Source organism: Canis aureus, chromosome 36 (assembly GCF_053574225.1).
Source record: "Canis aureus isolate CA01 chromosome 36, VMU_Caureus_v.1.0, whole genome shotgun sequence".
NCBI lineage: Eukaryota > Metazoa > Chordata > Mammalia > Carnivora > Canidae > Canis > Canis aureus.
Window position 1 is genome coordinate 23,227,962 of NC_135646.1, and position 16,401 is coordinate 23,244,362.

Here is a 16,401-nt window from a genome sequence, read left to right on the forward strand (position 1 = left end):
GAATCTGGATCATGCTTTTACCTCCCCAGCATTACCACTCACAAGCCTATCCATGTGCACCCTGAACTCCAGACTTATGACAGGCTTGCTCTTCCTATAACGTGCCAGGCCTTCTATTGCTTGCTCATGCCTCTAAGTCCTTGCACATACATATTTTTCCCCTGCTTGGCAGTCTTCTTTTCCTTCTCTGTCACTCTCACTCTTCCTACTCATCCTCTAAGCTCATTCTTCTCACTCATGCCACTGTCTCCAGAAAGCATTTTTTTTAACTGATACTCCACCAAAATGAATTCCAAAGCAATCCTGTAACCCAACATTCACAGTGAGACATCTTTCCCTTAGCATATGATAGTCTCATATGATGCTGATTTCTCTGTCTCTCTTATAAAACCGAGACCACCCTCCCCCTTAAAAGCAAGGATAGGTCTGGCATAGTTCTTGGAAAATAGTAGACTCTGAAGAAATTTTTATAGATTGACTGAATAAGTGAATTATTGAGGTTCCTGCACCCAGAAAACCTATTCATCGCCAAATATTTTCAATGATAATGTAGAACTGAAAATCATCACATGCTTTTGCTGCCCATTTAATCAACCAGCCTTTGGAACTCTGGTTGACCAAAGTCATAAAAACAAGTCAAAAGAGAAGCACATATATTCCTGGTGAGATCTGCAGGTTGAGTTTGGCACCAAAAGACCATCAGTATCCAAGTTAAACTCCAATTACATACAATGGTTTTGCTATCAATCCTGATGTATGGCTCTAAGTCCACATGTTGTTTAAGATAATGGTGTTTCTAGTGACAGTCATACAAAAATATGTCCTCAAAATAGGTTACTAGACTGGAGGGAATCTCTTTTCATTGCAAAATGTCTGGATCTGTGTACGATTTGAATAGTAACAGCAGCTTCATGGTGTGATGAAGTTAGTCAACACATGATAGAGCTGTGGATTTGAAGGAAATGATAGCAGCAGGCAGATGGACACATACGCCTGGCCAAAAAAAAAAAAAAAAAAAAAAAAGCAAGAATAGAGGAGATTCTTCATGACAAAGATCAACCAAGAGGCAAAGGAAAATTCAAAGGGCATCTGCAAAATGGTGGCCAGGGCTCTGGGCTAGGAGTAGGGGGCATGTTTAGGTCTGGGCTCCAATCTATAAAGTGGACATTTCCTCTTGTAAACTGCCAGTTTCCAATGTTTATGTATAGATAAAGTCAGATAACTCTTTGAACAGCTCATTAAACATTATGAAGTACAATATATAGGAAAATGTTACCACTGAATTATAATACAATTGAAGAGATGATTGGAAGAGATTCCTGGTCACCTACAGATTTTCAATTTACACTGTCACCTGAAAACATGCTAAAGTCTTTCCCATCTCAAAAACAAACAAGGGCACCTGGATGAGTCAGTGGTTGAGCCTCTGCCTTTGGCTCAGGTTGTGATCCTGGGGTTCTGAGATTGAGCCCTGCATCAGGCTCCTCGCAGGGAGCCTACTTCTTCCTCTGCCTATGCCTCTGTGTCTCTCATGAATCAATGAATAAAATATTTAAAAAGCAAATAAACAAAAAAAAAAACCTAATTTTTTATCCACATCTAGCTATTTTTAACTGCCTTCTTTCTCCTTTTCTTCAGAATCAAGCTCCTCAAGACAATAATACAAAGTTATTACCCATTGCATTGAGGCTTTGGATCCCTAGACTCTGGCACCAACCACTAAATGCCTTTTTGTCTTCCTGTGGTTATTTCTCTGTGGCTTTTGACATTTGTTTACCCACTCCTCCTTGACATTCTTTCCTTTGTCTTCCATTTTCTCCAGATTTTCCTCCCACATCTTTGACCATTCCTCCTTAATCCCCTTTACTAGCCCTCTTCTTCTGTTTAGTGCCCTATCCCAACTACACACACACACACACACACACACACACACACACACAGAGCCACCTATGAAAAGGGACTCCTTGTCTCATTCTCCCTACTGTTTTAGGGCAGATTATCTGAGGTGTTTGAACATAGTAAGAGGAGATTTTTACTTATGAAAATTTGGATATAGATTAATAATACAGAGAAAAATGTAAACACAGAAACTGTCCAAGAAGGTTGCAACAAGAGTATTGTTAGGGAGGGGAGGGTATAAAGGTGCCAAATTTCTATCTTCTATGCAAAGAAATTAGTAGATAATATTCAAAACTGAAAAATAAAAATTCTGTAATAGAAGTTGTGTTAAATATGGAAATAAACTCCAGGAAAAAAGAAAAGTCAGCTAGAAGAGTTGACAGTGCTCCTCTGAGGAGTGAGAACCATAGGAAGCCAGAATTTATGGGACAGAGGACTGCTGTCTCTCACAATACTCATTCTAATACCATTTGCCTTTTTAAACTTTGTACACATTCATGTAAAAGGTGACAGGGATACTATTCAAAAGCCACCAGTTTTCCCCGTATATAAAATCAGCATTTTGATGTAAACTTTGCCTAAATGAAAAAAAGATAACTGGCACTATTCCAAACAGACCTCCAAGAATGAAGCAATAAAACAGGGGAAAAAGTGCTCACACGGCACTTGAAGGGGGAGACAAAGCGATAACTGCTGTCTGGAATGATAAAGAATTAACCACACACACCCTTGCCTATTAAGCACAAAGCTGTATTACGACAACCAATTCCTAGGTCTTCATCTGTTTGTGTTGAGCAACTACCGTGCTTGCCAATGGGAGTCTCCTAGGTAAAATTCTATCTGCCAATTCTTGTTTCTGATGTTAAATCCATCCTATTTGATTCTTAATTTAGATATTAGAATAAATACCACAGCCCTATCTTTTAGGTCACTTACGATATTTCTCTCAACACTTACACTGAATATCGAAAAATTCAAATACAAAATCCTTGACCGTATATCAAGGGTTTCATATTTATATGACATACATGTTTTATGTAAAATATATTAGGAAAGAAGTGAACACAGCACTCTCCACAGAGTCACATATATTCCATGTTGTAGGATATATATTGTGAAGCCCTAGTGAGGCATCTTATAGAAGCCTTTGGGGCTTTACAAGCATTATTGGATTCAGTCCCAATAATTGGTCTGATGTATCTTGTTTACAGGCATTCCTGATTAAAAAACATAGAAGAACTAGGTGGGTAGGGGAGGAGGGGTGCGGAAGGAACATTCATTAGCAATCTCAAACTAAAAGGTAGTCAGAATCCATAAACTATTGACCCAATAGACAGAAATTTCCCTCTGTTTTAAATCAATTAACATTTATACATAAGCCATTAAAAAGCCATCATGCTTATAAGCCATTACAGTGTGTACCTATTTTATTGATTAGCATGCAGTCAGTTATTAATTAATGACATCATCACTCTCAAACCTCTTAAAGGATTTAGGGCCTTAAAGAAACACACCACTAGCTAGACCCAACTACTCCACACTTAGCATGCTTTATAGCCTTGAGCGGAAAAGTATGTTTTTACAGATCTTTTGTCTATCCTTCTAATGCATCAGTCAGCCCACGATAATATCGCATAGTGCGTACTCCAAAATATCCCATCTCATTTTATAAGTCAGCCATATAAATATCCAGTGGTATAATAGTTCTAACATTATTTGTATGAGTGATAGCAGTATATTAACTTCTCAGGGCATATCCAGGATGAAGAGTACAGTAATCTACAATGTACGTACAACAACTGCCATCTAAAGCTCAACGCCTCTCTCATCGTACATATCCTCTTACTCTGTTCCTAAAGTACCTAACGAAGTGAGGCCTAAAGCTGTATGAAAACAAACTCTACAAACACTGTATCTCAAATGTGCTTCCCTTAATGCAATACAAACCAAATGATATTTTTTAAATCTCTTCTCCTCTTCATCATCATTTATAAGATGACTGTCTCTTTAGAAAATAAAGATGTCTTTAAAACTTTGAGAATGAAAATTTTAGATCAAAGTTCTGCTTAGATTCAAGAGAACTAGAATAAGACCCTAAGTCATACCGTCGAGCAGAATCACGGCTGTTAACTTAAACACCGCCGTCTGTTAAGGGACAACACACTGATGCAATGATAAAAGTCACATTAGGTGCACATTAGGGTCATAAAGTAAAAGCCACCCCCGGGAATCTAAAATCTTCTACAGAATGTTAACATCATCTTTCTATCTGAATCAGGTTAACCTCTGAAGAAGACAGACACACCACGAAATAACTGATTATTATTCACCCCATCCCCCATTACTCCTAATCATGAATAAACTAGTTATTTGGTGTTCTCCATAAAACTGCTTAAATAATATAGAAATTTAATTAACATCTCTTCTTTTTTTCAATTGTATTTTGTGGTTTAAAGAAGCTTCCCAATAGAGTTTCATTAAATCAGCACAAGAATGAGACCAAACCACCTGAATTAAAATTCTTCATTTTCCCACTGTCTTCTCCTCTGGGGTCTTGGCAAATTATTCATCGTCCTCATTCAGAGTCATTGCAAAAAGAAGGTTGGACAAGTTTATGTTAATTAAGCCTGTTGAGGATGAAATAATGCCTGGCCACACTGAGTGTGCGGTATCATCTCCCTGTCTAACATTGTTACGGGCTCGCTGCTCAGGCTGGAAGATGGAAGGAAAGCACCCTTGTAAGATGATATTATTATTATTACCATCATCAGTATCATTATTTTGCCACAAAAGAGCACTCTCTCATTAGGTTAGAGACCATCCTGAAATCACGATTACAACATGAGAGGGGAGGGCAGGAAACAGGTTAACTAAGGCCCTGGTGTCCGGGGCTTACAATAGAAATCAGGTGTATTTGCTTTTTATGGAAGATTTTGGTTCATGGAACAGTTTTTTTGGGTGATTTTTTTTAAACCACAACCAAGATAAGCTTATTTCTTCCATAAAGGAAGACATCTTTTTTTTTTTTTTTAATAAAATTGGCAGTGAGGGTATGTGTAAGGCAAATTGTGACTGAGCCAATAATCTGTCATTCTTACCATCCAGAATGTTCACATGAAGATATAAACAGAAAAAGAAGCCACTTCATATGTAAAGAAAAAGGAAGATGCTTCCTCAAGATCTCAAAAGCTCGGATTCACACTCCTCATCCTCCCCGAGAAGAGTGAGGTGAGCAACAGAGCAGGTATGAAGGGGAAAAGAGGAAACAGTGACAGGGGTCAGCCCCCACGGGAGATTTGACAGCACAGACAGTAAAGTCTAAACAAGTACCTTTGGTGGGTTGGTAACGCTGCTGTCATTGTCTTCACGACAGAAAATCATAACATACTATGTGGTTAGGACACAGGTACAAATAGGGTTTTCTTTAGGAAGAATAACACAACCTCTAACCTCAGAGCCCTGAGATTATTAGTGGATCATTAATGGGCTCAGGGCCTCCCCTCTTTCTGTCCCTTGAATTCCCTGGGATTAAATGAGTGTCTCTCCATTTAAGGGAACATCCGCGGCAGTTGAAAGCCACCATTCAAGTGCTTTGGGTTCATCTCACTGTCTCAGATAATTATAGAAAGATTGAGTAATTTAAAAGAATACATTCACTGATCAAAAGAAAAAAAAAGAAAAGAAAAAAGAAAACCACATATATATGTATACATGTACTAGCAATTTGGAATAGATCATTTTACTGGCACTTATCATAGATGTCACAGCCAGACAGTCCGTTTCTGTGGGTCCAGGAACCTATTCACTAAGGATCTTAGTTTACCTTGAAATAAAACAAAACAACAAGCACAGCTAGATTGGAGCTTACCTAGAAAAAATTATATCGGGTCTGTCACTATTCTGAGATCACAAGGAAAAGGGGACTTCAAAGGAGCAAAATGTGTTAAGCATCCATTGTGTGTCAAGTGAAGGGTAAATGATTTTCACATTGATCCCCCACCATAGCACCTCTGTTTGAGAGATGAGGATCCTGAGACCTAGGGAAAGCCAGTTTATAAGTGCTGAAGGCTGGAGCTGAACCCAGACCTTGCTGACGCTGAAGCAGTCTCCCTCACCACTCCACCAACCCCCCCTCCCCCCACCTCTTAACTGTATTTGGTTGAGGACACACCTGTAACAGTCATCACAGGATTCCTTACACCACCCAGAGCTTAGTACCCAGTTAAGAAATTGTGCAGCCAGGGCTCACATGTCTAGTGTTGTTGTCACTGTTAATCTTGCTTCAAAGCATGGGTCAGAATGTAGACAGATGTTGTGAACCATGACCTGCTACTCATCATCTAGCATAAGACTTCCCAGCATACAGTAAGTGTTTACTATTTATCAAGTGTTCTTGACAAATACAGAAAACAATAGCCCCCAGGAAATGGGTCACCTGTACATTGTAGTTTCTCACAACGGTAAAGAACTTTACTTTCTCACTAAGAATTTGGTAGAGTAAAAAAAAAAAAAATCAGTCGATGTGAAATTGAAAGCAATTATTTATGCCTCTTCAAAAACCTCAAACCTGTAATTTAAAAAACAACAAAAATGGCAAAATTAAAATTGATAGCAGCATGAATTTTCATGTACACAAACACACCATATAGCCATGTGCGCTTTAAGGGAAATGTTCCCTGTCTTATGAAAGAGAGGCAACTTGTTATGATTTGTGCACACTTTCATGAAATACCAAAGAGGGGAAAAAACCTCCTGTCACTTGTCAGCTAGTTCAGTCCCTGCTGCTGTAGAGGTACCGTAACATATGCACGTCCCCTTCTGAAAATGTATCAGGAGGGGCTTGGGTAAACTCCTGTACAAGCATATCATATGCGCTAAAGCCAAAATGACTTAAATTCTATTCCCTGATGGATCTGCACATCAGATGCATAACTGATTAGTGACAACTGACACACAAACAGTGAAAATGTTCACTGTTAGGACGAACACACGATTCATGCAGGAGTGCCATCAGGATGGCATACTATGCTCTTTGTATGTACAGAAAGTATGTTCCTCTCCTAGGAGAAAATTCTCATCAAAGAACTTTGCCCTGTAAGTACTGCGCCCTCAAACTTACCTGGAGATACTTCTTCAAGAATGCTCATCGATGTAGTGTGTTCATCATTAAAAGGATAAACAACCTACTCTCCAGGTAAAAATAATTCATTCACAAATATTTCTTAAATGCTCACTCTGTGCAGTGTATACTTCACTAAAGCATAAGTGACAAGGAAAAAATAAGCTGGTGGCACGCAGGACTTAAAATGTAAAGTGATCAGATTATGTGCACTACACAATAAACTGAACAAGTCACAAGGATTTTAAAGGCAGGACCTCCAAGGACGAGTTAAAGAGTTCAAGCATCAGAGAAAAAGATAATATTCATCCTAAATGCGAAAGACAGATCTACAAAATGCCAAATTCCTTGACTTGTTCATTTTTATCTGTCCTTCAGGAAAGTCACTGTGAGTATTTCACTAACATATGGAAAATTATGTCATAGCATTAAGAATAATAAAGAATTTAAGCCAAGCACGAAACAGACTTAGAACTAGTGTCTTCTTTCGGAAAAAGCAAAACTATGTTAGATGAGAGATTTCTCCAAGTCACACGTTGGCAAAAACAGCGTGTACCTTTGGCCTTAACTTTCATTTGTTTTTGTTTGGTTTTTTTTTTTTTTTTTTTTTGTTACTTTTCAGGAAGTTTTTCTCGCTCCGGACATGATTCATTTTGCGATGTCCTTTGCACACCTCTCAAGGTTTGTGGTACACAATGAGGAAAGCTGTGTGTAAGGTTTCTGAGAGTCAAAGGAAAACAATCCTAGATTACACCCCACTCCCATATTTCTTATACTGAATAGTGTGTGTGTTGTTTAGTTTCTCTTCCCTAAAAGCCTCCCTTTTGACCCCTACCTACCCACACTAAAGATGTAGTTTCCAGCTCGTTGGAAGGAAGGCCTCCCTCCGATGTTATCTCTGCTCCTTCACATCACACTGGAAGAGGTCGATTAAAAAACACCTGAAGCCAGTCACCTAAAACCAATGCCTTCTTGGCCCCATCCCAAGGGCTGTGACAACAGGCCGCCTCCTGGAGACCTGAAACAGTACTGATATGGTACGAGCCCCTTGGGGCCACCTCCTCTGAGGGCAGTAGGTAGAGGGTGGCTGAGGGTGGGGAACATATGAACCTCTAAGTAGGGCACCAGCTGGCCAAATGGGCCCCTGTATCACTTTCCACACACATTCAAAAGCCCTTCTTGTTCCTTGCCCCTTATTCCCCTCTCACTTCAGGTAGCCCTGGCCCAGAGAGCTGCTGCAGAGGTGCCCCCTCTGGGCTGGCATCAGGCCTATCCCGCCTGGCGCCTCTGGCCCTGCAGAGCTGTGCAACTGGCGGCCGCGGCCCCCATGCCGAGACCACATTCCGACCTCCGTGTGGAAGTCAGCCACTCCAGAAGGCTCTGTTTCTAAAACTGTCCATCCCAGAAGAACTGCAGATAGATGAAGATGCATTTCATCAACCCGGTAAGAAACAAACACCAAAACAAAACTCTGGAGGATTCTGGATTCTCACTTGAAGAATCCCTTTCTTCAAGTGAGAACCCAAAATGCCAAAATTCTAGGCCTTTATAGTATCCATTCCTTGGGTTCTCTTTAACAAAGAGTTGCTTCTGCATTCTTCTTTTACAGAAGGAAAAATAAAGTCATGTCGATCTTATACAAATTAAAAAAAAGGACAACCTCTGAAGGCCACTTTTTGTTGCTGTAGCCATTGGCACCAACGTCCCTGGTATTTTTCTCCTAGCGCTCCTGTCCCATGTGTCCTTAGCACGTCTTCAGCCTTCTTGGTGCTATAACATATAATGAATGTTTTTAGTGTCTGCCTATGTTGTTTGCCAGGGATAATTTACAGAAAACAAAGCCAACCTATAGGGAGCACAACATCCGAGGAATATTTCAAAATATGAGAGAGGAGCTGAGAGTTATTGCTATTTTTTTTAACTATATGGCCCCACATGCCAATTAATGGTTTCCCAGAGCATTACCTCCTTACATGAGTTAGCTGCCTTTTGCACCAGGTCTTGGTGTTGGGGGTGGGGGGATAAAGAAACTGCGAAATATCAAGGAATAATATTATAAGCCAACCTGTTGCTATTTTGAACAAGAAAGCTCCTTATATTCTACTAAGTTAAACCCCAACTATGACATAATATTTGGGACAATAATGCACTAAGGAAGGCGCGTAAGGTTTAAATTCTGATCCACTCACTTCTGATAATTTTTATGATCCGAAGGAGTTCTCTCCCTAATATAAAGCCTATCTCCGACTACCTCCTAGTTCCGAAAGCCATTAAATTCTTGCAGATTGAAGGTAGAAAAAATAAATTGTGTGTATTTTAGAACCTGAATGATCTTCCTATAGCAATTTTAGAACAAACTATGAAGAATTCTGCAATTTTAATCTCCTCAGTAGCTTCCCATTACTAAACAAGCTGAACGCCACGGTACAAATGTAGACGTTACATGTCATCTTGATCTGCTGCTTTTTTCTTTCATTAAAGCTTTAATGCAGCAATTATGGCTACGTTGCCCTATAAAAAAAGGAAAAGGCAGTTTACTTTAAAAAGTGAAATTGCATAGCCTACTATTTAATTATACACAAATGTAAATGGCCTATTTTTCCATAACTGGTTATTACAGCACTGTTTTACTTTCTGAGTTTTGACAATCTCTAAAACCTACAAAGCTTCCTGCTATATAATTGTTTTGTTACATTATTGTTTTCATCTTATTTTTTCTTTTAATGTGAGTGCAGCGGGATAAATCTTGGTTTTAAGCCAGCCACTACTTCATCTACTTAAGCTTTTATAGATGAAGATTGCTGTAATTATCAGAATACCCGCTTATTTCTGAAGTATTATCCTGGCAACCTGCTGGCATTTACAACCAATTAACAAGCTTTGCCATTAGTTGCATAAGGGGTATCGCAGAGTAAACCCATTGTGTGCTAATTTTCTATTTTAGATAATCAGTTTGGCCATCCAGAATGGAAAGAAGAAGAAAAGGAAAGGTTTGACACTCAGTGGTAGACGTGTAAAAATTGCTGCGTGCCCCCGAGAGACAAAGGTATCCTGCAACTCAATGATGGCTTCGTTGCTGTCACTATTGGTTCTTAAGTATTTCCCTTTGTCTCTCTTGGAAAAGAAAAAAAGTGGGGATTCAGCAAAGTAATCATGTCCTGTCTCACAGGCTCTCTGTCTTTTAAAGCTGACTAGCTTCTCTTGCTGTCCTGCCCATAATTTGACCAAATTGTACAAGTGTTAAACACCTTTAAAAAAAGATAGAAAGAAATTGAGCATGAGTTCTTTGGTTTCTTTTTTTTTTTTTTTTAAACAATTCCTTTCAACCTCTTTCCCCCTCTCCTCCCCGCCTTTTGCTATTAGGGTAAATTAATGCATGGGCTTCCTCCAACCGGGCTGCCTTAAAATTAGCCTGCAAGCTGGGCTTAGTTAAAGCCGTGCATTGCCGTTTTATTGCTCTGTTTAAACAGCCTCTGATATTAATATGTCCTGAAGTTAGGTCTCAAGCAAGAAAAGAAGCTGCAGTTCTGTTCTGTCCTCAAAGCTCAGGCTTCACTCCAAGGGAGTGAATGGCACCACCAGCCTGAGAATGTCAGTGTGGGGCATGGGAGGCATCCTGGGCTTGTGTGCAAAAATAATCTGACCCCCTCGGTTTGGGGCGGTATTAATAATTATTTCATCTCAGTTCTCTCTGCTTCTATATGAAAAGTGCTCCTGATCAAAATGCTGCCTCCTCTCTCCTGCCTCCAGACTGATTCTTCATCAAATGCAACTCCAGTCTCTATTAAGAAAAGCACACTGACATTTTGAGAGTATTGACCAGCACCCATACCTGGCATTTGTAAAGCTCTTTGGTCACAGAGCTTCTTAAATCCCCATGTCTAACTGCATTTTAAAATCACAGCCCTTGGCACTTTCAACATGAGTTAGTAGGTTTTTCTGTTAGCCGTCAAACTGGTCTTTAGATCAGATCAGCATCCTCTTTGCTTTGCTCCTTCTCAAGGGACTTGGTTAGGACAGCAGAGCTGTAAAAAAGCCATCTTTAAGGACCTGGGGCTCCTTTACTGCCTTACACACACACAACCCCACAAATCCATGAGGAGACACTAACTCACACATCACACTGAAACTTCTAATAATTTCCTTTTGTCCAATAGTTTGGTCACAGATGCAGGTAATAAAAGTGTCTAGAGACAGAGCCATATTATCAAGGCATGACACCGCTATAATAAACTTTTCTATCTTCATAACCAAATTCGCAACTCATTATGGCATTATATTTGAACATATCTTTCCAGCAAATGAAGACATTATTATGCTTCTCACAAATACAGCTTATTGAAATCAGGAGGAGACACTCTTTTCAAGGTTCGTTATATTCTCATACTATTGTAAAATTCTTATGGAGAAATCCTAGCCAACTCTCTGCTTTTACAGCACAAGGACCTAAATGCTCGTGTTTTACACACAGAACTACCCACTCTCTCACGTTACTTAAAAGCTTAGAGAGGTAGAGAGGAGTCAAGAAAAAAATGCTGGCACTCCCTTTGTTGTTATGACTATTCTAGGCGACTATGTTGGTTAGCCTAATAAAATAAATTTATACAAAGTTAGCTATTATTATTGTATTTGTTTCCTAGTAAAGAAATTGCTGATTTCACAGTCTAGAGAGTTGCATTTTAACCTTGCTTGATCTGTTGGAGCTGTCATAAGGGGAGAGAAAGACAACAACCCTAAGATGCCTTTTTAGAAATGCTGACATTAGTAGGTTCTACAGGTGAATAAGATGAGCCTTTCCTAAGTCTTGCTCCTTTAACAAGAAAGAAGGCCACAGCTGTATTTTTTTTTTTGCATCTTAGAGACATTTATTTATTTATTTTATGTGCCCTATTGGTAATCTTGCATCTCAGAAGTTCCAGAGCTAAAAAATAAGGTTTTCTCCCCAACAAATATTTGGGTGAGAATCATCTCTGTAGGACAAGTCTTTCTCCCATTTTTTCTAACTTTGTGATCTTGGTGAAGATACCTCTGTGAGCTCAGTTTTCTTATCTGTAAAATGTGAGAGTAACTACCTCAGGGTTGTAATAATTAAATGCAACACTGCATGTAAAATGCTTAACACAATGCAAAGCACCCAGTAATACAAATGCAACTTATTGTTATATAATTTTATCTGGCGTACTAAGGATTATGCTAATAACTACCAAGATTCATCAGAGCAGGAGTCCTTCCCACATAGAGTTTACATAACCAAGTAAAAAACACTAGGAGAAACCCAAGAGGAAGAATTTAAGAATATCTCACCACCTCCTAAAGGTAATACCTATGGCTTCGATTTTGTTTGTTATTCAGGGAAATCTTAGGCTAAAAAGATTGCAGCAGAAGAGAGCTAATCTCAGATATGACATGCCAGTAAGCACATGCATAATGTTTTATAATCATCTGTTAATTTAAAAAAAAAAACTCCATTAAAGTGAATAAAATAAATACTAGTACGTGTCTATTACCAGTCAGTATTTGGCATCTTAATAATATACCATGGCTTGAAATCAGATAGAGTTTATCTTACACAAAGATTTTATTTTCAAAATTAGAGCCATTAGACTCAATGAAACGTGTTCCCCTCAAAGGAAGGAGGTTTATTTTCATTGCCCATAAACCCCAGGACAGCAAAGACAGTTCTGCTCATTGCTGCATCTCCAGGACTCAGGCAATGTTTTACAGGAGAATTATTTATTGAGAGGATGAGTGAAAGATCTTGTTTTCTGTTACAGTATTTCTATCAACCCTTGGTCTTTAAGGAAATATTAAGTCCATAACTATTAAGCACCTAGTGCTGTATTTAAACTAGAGATCTAAAAATACAAAGCAATTGAAATGGAAGGATTTTGCCTCAAAATAGTTTCTAAATAGTTTTGGAATCTCTTTCAAGTCCAAACGGTAAGGTTGCTAGGTTCAAGAACAATGTTATCCTTGCTGAAAACTACAACAGCATTTTCAGCCTGCAGTCGTATAAACAGCTAACTGAAACTTTCCATTTCACAAAGAACTCAACAAGACTGAACAAATACTTATCAAAACCCAAAAGTCTATTAAAGAATCCCAAATTGGCTTCTTTCAAGGAATTTACAATTTTGTGCAATTATTAGGCCAGCCCTTGTTGATCTTAATAATCCCTCATAAAAGTCAGAGAAGAAAAAGTAGCATCTGCATCACAGTTTAAAATTATTAAACAAAGGAGAATTTGAAACTAGATATGAGTCAGTTTCCAAAATAAGTTGACAGCTTTTTAATTTTAGAATGGAACCAGAACATATCTTACAACTTGAAAACCTGTGTGACACATTTCCCTTGCTGTCAAGAGGTGGAATCGACTTCACCTCACAACAGGGTCCTCAAAGTTTTCCAAATTGCAGCCTCGAGATGTTGAGTGTTAAGTTTCAATTTATATTTCAGATGACTTTTCTCGGTGCTTTTTAATTGGCAGGAGCTCAGGAAACGTTCTTAGATCACAGAATTTCCTTTTACATTAACGAAAATGAATAAAACCTTGGAGATCATCTTCTATCAATTTGAAGTTCGTATTTTTCTATATGATGTTAAATTAAGTAGTATCTTAGATCTAGCCACGGCAAACTTTTAGAATAAAATTACTGCAGTTTGGATTAAAGGTAGCAAAACTGAGTCTTATAAAATGTATCTTGCAAGATACCTGTAGCTCTTTTTTTTTTAATTTTTATTTATTTATGATAGTCACACACAGAGAGAGAGAGAGGCAGAGACACAGGCAGAGGGAGAAGCAGGCTCCATGCACCGGGAGCCCGACGTGGGATTCGATCCCGGGTCTCCAGGATCGCGCCCTGGGCCAAAGACAGGCACTAAATCGCTGCGCCACCCAGGGATCCCAATACCTGTAGCTCTTAACAAAAAAGCAAGTGAAGATAATTACAGCATATGTGTATTTCTAGCCCAATAACTAAGAATACAGTTCGTTGTCAATTAAATACAATTCATTATCATTGTTTTTCAATGTTAACTAAGTTAAAACCTATTTTAAAGGGAATGTTAGACCACAAAAGGATGTAAAGTTGTCTGCACTTCTCCTGAGTTCTTCATGTATTACTGCACAAAATCACAAGAAATTCTCGGTTCAGCTCAAATATCGCCACTACAGATTTTGTCTATGGTACAAAGAAAGCAAGTCTTTTCTGTCATTGTGACCAAATTTGTCATTGTCTTCATAACATATCCTTCTAAGTCGTGGAATGTCGTTTGTAACACATTTGAAAAAGCTCAAGAAGATATGAAAGTCTTTCTAAAATACCTATACATCCTTTTTCTCTAGAGTATAATAATTTCGAAAACACACTTAATTTCCTTTTTTGTTCTTTAAATTCATGGCTGAGAGCTTTTCACGTTGCAACCATACAGACACACACACACACCCCTCTTTATCACTTTTTAACAACTTTCCTCAAAAGCATTTTAAAACAGTCACATATGTAAGACTATGTTTTCAAGATATTGTGAAAGGAGCCTAAATCAGAACCAAAAAATAAATAAAAGTGCAGAGTCTTGGGAATATGCTTTCCCATGTTACCACTTTTGAAAGGGAAAGGAATAAAGGTCAGGAAAAGCAGCTGCTCGGCACAACAATCTGGCAAGGAAGAGAAGTGTTGTTTATAATGACATAAAAACCATCCACACAGATGAAGAGTTCTGGGGTTGGAGAAGGGTAACTATCTGAAATGGTTGCTGAATGTGGTGTCAGAGTAGTACAGGAGAGGGCCTCTCTTCTTGATTCTCTGGTATATTAATAGCAGCCCAAGCTGTCCCATTACAGGGACTCATGCACTCCCATGCTGGGGAGGGAAGCTGGCAGGTCAAGGGTCATACTCTAATTCAGCAGCAAGGCCACCACATCTGCTCCAGTTCATCATCTTCCTGACCTTGGCCCACAGCCTCAGCCCCAGTCCTGCCTACAGACCCTCTTATTATCAATTTCACTGGAGGGCAGAAGGGGGAGAAGGAATCATAGATAGCTATGGGACAACCTAAAGCATAGGAACCTGAAGCCTACCCCTCTTTCTAGGCCAATATTCAAGTGTAAGAGAGCTCTAGGCCTTGGGTTCAAATCCTAACTTTGCCACTTTCTAGTTGTGTGACCTTAAGTAAGTTACATAAACTCTCTGTGTGCTTCTGGACTTCAGTTTCATGCTTTGTAAAATGGAGATGATGATAGCACCGACCTCGTAAACTTGTTTTGAGAATTAAATGAGTGCTAAGGCTCCCTGTGATATGCTTGGCGCAATGCCCAGTACATAATTGGTTCTCTGGAAGTATCAGCCATTATTATCATTATTGTAATATGAACAGTGTCTATCCCCTGACCACTGGCACCATCCCATCTTTCTTCCTGACGTTGACCCAAAGTACCAGAGACTGGCAAGATAAGTTTGTGACTATGAACACATAGGAACATTTAGATAGCTTTAGAGGGTGGAGTATAATTTTAGTTATTGGACCACTGCCAGTCCAAGAACTCTTTGGTTTTGCATAATGGACTAAGCAGGGATGAGAAGAGGGCCCCGGTGGCCAGGATGAGTGTGTAGGGCTGTAGACGTTCTAAGGGGAGCAGTCAGACAAATCTGACTTGGAATCCCTCCTCTACCACATAGGTACTATATAAATCTGTAACTTGGGCACCTTCAAGTGCCTTTGATTACCAAGGTTTGGTAATCTTTCAAAGCAACGGTCCCTTACCATTAAAGTGGAAATAATAATAATTATTATTATGAATAACTTGCTTGCAGGGTTGTGGGGAATTAGAAAGTTTTAGAGGTATTTTTTTGTTTTCCTTTTTTTTTTTTTTTTTTTTTTAGATTTTATTTATTCATAAGAAAGAGAGAGAGAGAGGCAGAGATACAGGCAGAGGAAGAAGCAGGCCCTACTCTGGGAGCCCAACCTGGGACTCGATCCCAGGTCTCCAGGATCACACCCTGGGCGGAAGGCGGTGCTAAACTGCTGAGCCACCTGGGCTGCCTGAAAGTTTTAGAGTTTTAATCTCACACACAGAAATCACTCAATATGTAGTAGAATAATGATTAAGATTCAATAAAGAGTAGATTGTGGATGAGGGGGCCTGAGGGAGGCCTCTAATAATGATCTCCCAGAGATGTCCACGCTCTAACCCCTGGAACCTGTGAACATTACATTCCCCAGCAAAGGGGACTTTGCGATATAGACGGTTAAAAACCTTAAAGTAGGGGAATTATCCTACCTTCCCTAAGGGAACCCAATCTAATCACATGAGCCCTTAAAAGCAGAAACGTTTTTCCAGCTGGAAGCAGAAGAACGATGAGATAGAAGGGTAGAAGTCCACG

The 16,401-nt window shown here is 39.2% G+C and overlaps 1 long non-coding RNA gene across 6 annotated transcripts in view; it reads left to right on the forward strand.

The window, feature by feature from the left end:
- LOC144306212 (uncharacterized) overlaps positions 1–16,401 on the forward strand; it is a 62,316-nt gene that overhangs the window by 27,745 nt on the left and 18,170 nt on the right. Inside the window, exons 3-8 of one of the 6 annotated variants that reach the window (XR_013373224.1) lie at positions 5,005–5,127; positions 6,964–7,093; positions 7,869–8,055; positions 8,232–8,462; positions 9,963–10,064; positions 11,317–11,335. This is a non-coding gene — a long non-coding RNA (uncharacterized LOC144306212). Of the gene's footprint in view, positions 1–5,004; positions 5,144–6,963; positions 7,094–7,640; positions 7,700–7,868; positions 8,056–8,231; positions 8,670–9,962; positions 10,065–11,316; positions 11,336–16,401 lie in introns of those variants that run through there. The other 5 variants (XR_013373226.1, XR_013373223.1, XR_013373227.1 and 2 more) reach the window with 5 other exon arrangements.